Below are 7621 nucleotides of genomic sequence, written 5' to 3'. Positions count from 1 at the left end.
CATATAAACTTCAATAGTTCTGTGAATTCACACTCATCTCTGCATTGAAATCAACTCGAACCCAACATTTACTGCCATGGTTTTTTTTTAGAAAATTCTACTCTACTACTCTTATCAGATTATTTACCAAAATGTCCACCCCCCTGTACTCTATGTACGTGAAATGATAAATCATTATGGAATTACTGTGAGCCCACTCTTAATCATTATCGCCTTTTAGACTGTACAGCATTATTAAAGATACAGTGTTGTATCCAATTATTCTAAATGCTGTTAGGATCTCCTATAAGTGCTGTTAACATTTAGACAGCAGGCCCAATCAGCTATTGTATCAAACATTTTGTAAATTTATGTTAAAACTAGTGACTATAGGCAGAGTTACTGATTTTATCAGATTTCATTTCTCCGTTAGATCTGGACCATAAGACATCAGAGGCTCATATTTACTTGTCATATTTGAACCATATATGACATTGTGTTTTTTGTGCAAATTTGAACTTGCTTTGCCCATATGTGCTGCACAAACCATGCATTTTATTTTGACATTAAAGATATATATATATATATATATATATATATATATATATACATACACGTTATAGTGCACTGTGCTGCACATAAACTGCACACTCTTTTAACTGCTGTAAAAGGAGGAGAATTACTGGCCTGCATACAGTAACTCCAGCTCTTAATGGTGTCATCACTGATCCACATTGCCGTAGTCGGTCCGTCTGTCCTAGGGGAAGAATCAATCCCTGACTATCCTACCTATATATTATTCAATGGGTGTTGCCATTACTCACATAAAATATTTATTTGCTCTCTATATATTAAGCTGTTTATAATTTTATACATTTGCGTCTATGGTATGCAATATGTGGTTCCCCAGCTGTACAGAAACGAAAAGTTTCAGCATGTCATGAGAGTCTATGGCTTCATGGAGTTCTGGGACATAAAGCTTTACAACAGCTGGAGTCATAGACTTCATATGAGCGATGTGAGCCTGTAAGGCACGTGTATTTGTATTAATAGTGAATTTAATTGGCATACATTCTAGGTTTTTTACAAAAATGAGAAAAGAGGATTGCAAGATTATATCTCTAAAGTGATTATCAAGGACTTTATGTAACATTTAGACAACACACCACAGCACTGAACTACCAACATAAGGCAGAGTTGAGAGAAATCCGCAGTAGGAAAAGCCAGCAGCCATTACACACAATAACTTAAAGGCTCTTTTGTTGACCCAGTGACAGAAGTATTACTCCAATGGCAGCTAATATGGCTGACAGGAAATAGCTTATCTTTGTGTCAGAGGCTGAACACAGGAGAATATAAAAAAAAATATAAAAGATGTTACTGCTGAAAACAGTCACAGATACAGTTCCAGGTAGATTCAGAGGAGTACTTTACTCCCAACACCAGGTAATAGACGATAGACGATAGACTGTTGCAGTTAGTTGGTGTATGTCAGCTCTCCCGGTGATTCTGGTAGCCGTAGTTCCATGCAGGAAAGACATTTTATTGAATATGAAAACAGGAGAAGTGTATATATATATATATATATATATATATATATATATATATATATATATATATATATATGACCTTCTATTTTTGGTACATCTTCTTTACGTTAAAGTTTTAGACAATCCATTATAATGTCACAATGATTTTTGCCAATTAACTCAGCTGTATTATATCCGGCAAAATCAGCTCAGCTATATGTGTTGCAATGATCTTATTAGTTAAGAAGAAAAATAGAAGGTAGCAAAACATTAATAGGAAAAAAGAGAAGAAATAAATCCAAGCATGGGGATGCAGTTAATCATGTATTTTCATTTAACCGTGTGTACACAGCATGGTGTATATTGTTTTTTGGGGATGTCAACTTAAATATTAATATTATGGCATATCCATATTTAATCAAGGCAGTTTTTCATAGTTAAAAGCTCAAAAAGATAAGCAATTCCTTCAAGATTTGACTTGACATAAAATTTAGCTCTAGTCAAAGTTTTTGTTTTAATATTTTTTTTAGGCAAATTTCCCATATTTTGAAGGGCTTGGTGAATGAATCAGGATGTATTTCACTAATAGTATGAATTAAAATGTAAGAAATAAGATGTTCCAAAAAAAAATGCAATATAACCTTTTGCCTGTTTTGTTATTCTATTAAAATACTACTATCACTACAACCACTACCACTACCTGCATGCATGCTGACGCACCAACATCTCAATTTTCTCAACATTTCCTTCTTCATGTAAATATGTCAAAACACGGTTTACTTATCTATTTCAAAATACACCTTTATCGGGGTCAGAGCTCCAGAGTTTCCAGATTAATCAAATAATGGAGAAAAAACTAAAAATAACCACTCATTTTGCAAAAACAAAAACCAGAAAAATCTCTTAACCCCTTAATGACAGCCAATTCAAATTTTTACATTTTAGCTTTTCCTCCCCGCCTTCCAAAAGACAAAATGTTTTTATTTTTTCGCCGACATAGCCATTTGTGGGCTTGTTTTTTTGTGGGACAAGTTGTAGTTATTCATGCCACTATTTCATGTACCGCATAATGTTCTAGGAAACGGAAAAAAAATATTTGTGGGGGGAAATGGACAAAAAACAGTGATTGCGAAATTTTTTGGGGGTCTTTGTTTTTACGGTGTCCATCAGGCGATAGAAACGACATGTTAATTTTATTCTACATATTGATACGATTATGGCAATATCAAAATGATATGTTTTTTAATGTTTTACCACATCTATAAAAAAAAAAAAGAAATTAGTTTTGTGTCGCCATATTCTGAGAGCAATAACTTATTTATTTGTATGTTGATTTAGCAGGGTTATGGCTTATATTTTGCGGGACAAACTGTAGTTTTTATTGGTACCATTTTGTGGTACATGCAACTTTTTGATCACTTTTTATTCCATATTTTGGGGAGCTAAGGTGACCAAAAAACAGCAATTTGGGTATTTTTAGTTAAAAATTTTTTTTACGGCGTTCACAGATAGAGTTAATTAACATTATGTTTTAATAGTTTACACTTTTACAGATGTAGCGATACTCGTTAACTTTTACATTTTTAACATTAGTTTAGGGAAAAAATGGTAACGTTTTTTTTTTTACTTTTAATATTTTTTTTTTTAGTACATTAAAGGGCTTAATAGGTGTACAAAGATGGCAGACCCAGTGGTCATCAGAAGGCCCCAGGGCTGCCATGATCACCATCGGCATCGCACAATCACATTGGGGGTGGGGCGATGGCACGTTGGAGAGGGCTACGCCCTCATTCTAATGCTTTAGATGACCGTGGAATCTAAGGGGTTAAATGGCCAGAATAAAATTGATCTTTGATTCCACCCATTGCAGCGAGGTGTCAACTTTTTTACACAGCTGACACCCGCTGAGTATGGTGCGAGGTCGGCCTGTGAGCCCACTCTGTTCTACCCCTTAACGGCTGTCCGATACAATTATATGGCATGTCGTTTTTGGCTTTGTCCATAGGGGTTTACGTTTTTTTTTTTAATTGTTCTGCAATGTGCATTTTAAATACTAAGAAATAAATATTTTTAAACTTGAAGCATTCTGTGTTTTAGTATGGACCAGTGAAACAGGTCTGATTTACATGGACTTCTCATTTGACCCTCCTGCAAGATAAATTAATATCTCCTTTACCACCCTTAACCCTGAACTGTGTTTTAATGAACTTCAGAACAAACAAATCATTAACCACCATCACACAGTTGAACATTGTTAACACAGAACACATTAGGAGGAAAATGTTAAATACCTGTTCATCTAATTAATTTTTATCTTATTGCTTCCATTGTTGTCCCATATGTATTATGATGTTTCTTTTTTGGACCCTACATATGTAATATATTATTTGTTGCTTATTAAATGTTGAGGTCATTGTAGGACCATAAAGTTACCTCAATGAGCTTCATAGGTAATGGAATCATTTGGAAGGGTTTTTTTTTTCTCTCCTGTAACTGGGAAGGGTTACTTTATTCCTTAAGGCCAGGATCATTTTTTCTTCTTCTGAACTGATAAAACGACTAATGGAAAAACAATAGAGATGTGCACCATACTTCCTCCACAGCTGGACAGTGGAACATTGCATGCCAGCTTTAGTCATGTCAAAAAGGGCACCTACAGTAAAGTTTTCTTTTATAGCATTATTTTAATAAACAAATAAAAGCCCCACATAATGCAATTTCCTTCTGGCTCTAAAAGCTAGTATCGCTGCCTATTTTTTTTAAAAAACAGTTTTTCGGTCTCTGATTTTTTCCAGCTTTAATGTTTGAGGGGTTTCTTGTATGCACAGAATCTCGATGTTATGTCGATTTTAGTCATTCCTTGGTGATGTATTGGTATGTTCAGGGTCATTGTCATTTTGCAAGATCACTTTTGGCAGATCCTCAATTTTCTGACAGATAAGCTCGTGTTATCATTAAGCACCCTCTTGTACAGATATGTCCTCCTTTACTTTCACTGTAAATCCTACATAACCTAAAATGTATGATGAGAGATATTAAACAAATATGTAGAAAAAACAGAAAATTTCTGACGGGTGCCTCCGATGGATGCCATCTGTCAGCCATCAGTTTGCTTTAGACTCCAATATTAAATGTTTAAGTTTTTTAACATATGAGTCTAAGGGCGACGAATGGGCGAACATCAGTTGCATTCCGTAAGTTGTCCGTCGCCCGTAGACCCCATGTAAAAAAAAAACTAATATGTTTTACGTATACATTTTTTTACTGGATTGATGTGACGGAAGCAATCAATTTGCCCTCTGTCATCCTTAGACTTCCATGTTGAAAAAGTATACGTTTAAAGTATATGGTTTTTTTACTAGGTGGGACAAGACTGTATTGAATTGGTATCATGACAAATTGCATAGCTTAACGCAAATCAAGATAAAGTATGGGTGGACAAATCTGTACAGTGAGGAATTCATGGCAGATTCCATGACTGCCCAGACCCTGAAGCAGCCCAAAACCATAACATTTCTACCCACATGCATTACCGTTGGTATCAGGTTTTTCTGGTGAAATATTGTTTTTGGTTTTAACCAAACATGTCCTATGATACTGTGGATGGACAAATACCTCTACCTTTGCTTTCTCTGTCCAGAACACACTGTTAAAGAAATCCTGCTGTTTGTCTAGGTTTTCATGGGTAAACTTTAGTCTTGCCCCATGTTTTTACTAAACAGCAAAAACGTCCTCCTGGTACACCTCACATGTAGAGCATGTTTGTGCACCCTATTTTAATGGTAGACTAATGCACTATATGACCTAGACATCAATAGTCGCAAGAGCTACCTGTGGGTCCCGTGATAAAATTCTGTGGTTCTTACAAATTTCTTTCGGTATCTCCTGTTCTGATCTCTGGCTAAACTTACAAGTACTTCCTGGCCTGGGCAATTTGGTAGTTATTTTAAGTCTTCTCCACTTGTATATGATCATTCAGACAGTGAAATGATTGATGTACAACTGTTTGGCAAACGTTTTAAATCCCTTTCCAGACTTATCTGGAATGTTCTATTTGAAGGCATCATAGAGATCTTTGGATCTAGGCATGGGGATTTCAACAACTAAAGAGGAAACCAAACTAAATGTCTGACTTTCAAATAATGGTCAAAGGATGGTCGGCACTCCAGTTCGAGCGTGGTGCACATGGAAGGGAAATAACCCAAAGATACTGAATAAGAGAAAACCCGGCGCTCACTGGATCAGTTAATAGCTTTTTTTATTTTTCATACAAAGCTCGAGCTTGAGAAAGGTTCTGTGTTGAACCAAATCATCGTTCACGTGAGGTGAATTAAACAACCGTGTTTTCATCTTTACTGAAGCCCCGGTGCCGTTCCTCTTTCTATGGTTTCTATATATATATATATATATATATATATATATATATATATATATATATATATATATATATATATATATATATACAGTATATATAATTTTTTCTATTTTCTACTAATTTAATGTTATGTACATTTAATGTAGATTTGACCATGTATAACAATACCAAGCAAGTGTATTCTTTCCAACTTACATAATATTAAAAATGCCCAAGAACAAAGGCCTCAATTTTTCTCCTAGCACATCCCTAATTTTTAATTTATGGGATTATTATTATTTTTATTGGAACCTTCTGCATTTGGATCTCAGTGCTAAATACAGCACACACATCTGACATTAAAGTAGATCACTTATACAGTTAGGTCCAGAATTATTTGGACAGTGACACAATCTTCATGATTTGGGCTCTGCATTCCACCACATTGGATTTGAAATGAAACAACTGAGATGCAATTGAACTGTAGACTTACAGGTTTAATTCAAGGGGTTGAACAAAAATATCCTGTGATATGTTTAGGAATTGCAACCATTTTTCTACACAGCCTCCTCATTTCAGGGGCTCAAAAGTAATAGGACAAATTAACATTACCATAAATAAAATGTTTTTCTTTAATACTTTGTAGAGAATCCTTTGCAGATTTTGTAATGACTGCCTGAAGTCTGGAACCCATGGACATCACCAAACGCTGGGTTTCCTCATTTGTGATGCCTTGCCAGGCCTTTAGTGCAGCTGTCTTCAGTTGTTGCTTGCTTGTGGGTCTTTCTGCCTTCAGTTTTATCTTAAGCAAGTGAAATGCATGCTCGAGATCTGATAATTGACTTGGCCATTTTAGAATATTCCACATCTTTGACTTAAAAAACTCCTTGGTTGCTTTTTCAGTATGTTTTGGATCATTGTCCATCTGTACTGTGAAGCGACGTCCAATCAACCTTGCTGCATTTGGTTGAATCTGAGCAGAAAGTATATCCCTGAATACTTCAGAATTCATCCGGCTGCTTCTGTCTTCAGTCACATCCTCAATAAACACTAGTGACTAGTCTTTCTGCCTTACGTTTTGTCTTAAGTGAAATGCATGCTCAATCGGGTTGAGATCTGGCGATTGACTTGGCCATTGCAGAATATTCCACTTCTTTGCCTTAAAAACTCCTGGGTTTCTTTCGCAGTATGCATTTGGTTGAATCTGGGCAGAACACCTCAGAATTCATCCGGCTGCTTCTGTCTTCAGTCACATCATGAATAAACACTAGTGACCCAGTGCCTTTGGCAGCCATGCATGCCCATGCCATCACACTGCCTCCACCATGTTTTACAGAGGATGTGGTGTGCTTTGAATCATGAGCGGTTCCAAGCCTTCTCCATACTTTCTTCCTCCCATCATTCTGGTACAGGTTGATCTTAGTTTCATCTGTCCAAAGAATACTGTTCCAGAACTGGGCTTGCTTCTTAAGATGTTGTTTGGCAAAGTCTAATATGGTCTTTCTATTATTAAGGCTGATTAATGGTTTGCAGCTTGTGGTGAATCCTCTGTATTTGCTCTCATGAAGCCTTCTCTTTATCGTATACTTAGATACTGATACACTTACTTCCAGGAGAGTGTTCTTCACTTGGGTAGATGTTGTGAAGGGGTTTTTCTTTACCATGGAAAGGATTCTGCGATCCACCACTGTCTGGACGTCCAGGCCTTTTGGAGTTCACAAGACCACCAGTGCGCTAATTTTTTTCAAGAATGTACCAA

The sequence above is a fragment of the Rhinoderma darwinii genome, chromosome 5 (assembly GCF_050947455.1).
Source record: "Rhinoderma darwinii isolate aRhiDar2 chromosome 5, aRhiDar2.hap1, whole genome shotgun sequence".
Lineage (NCBI taxonomy): Eukaryota > Metazoa > Chordata > Amphibia > Anura > Rhinodermatidae > Rhinoderma > Rhinoderma darwinii.
Note: the sequence above shows the minus strand (reverse complement) of the source record.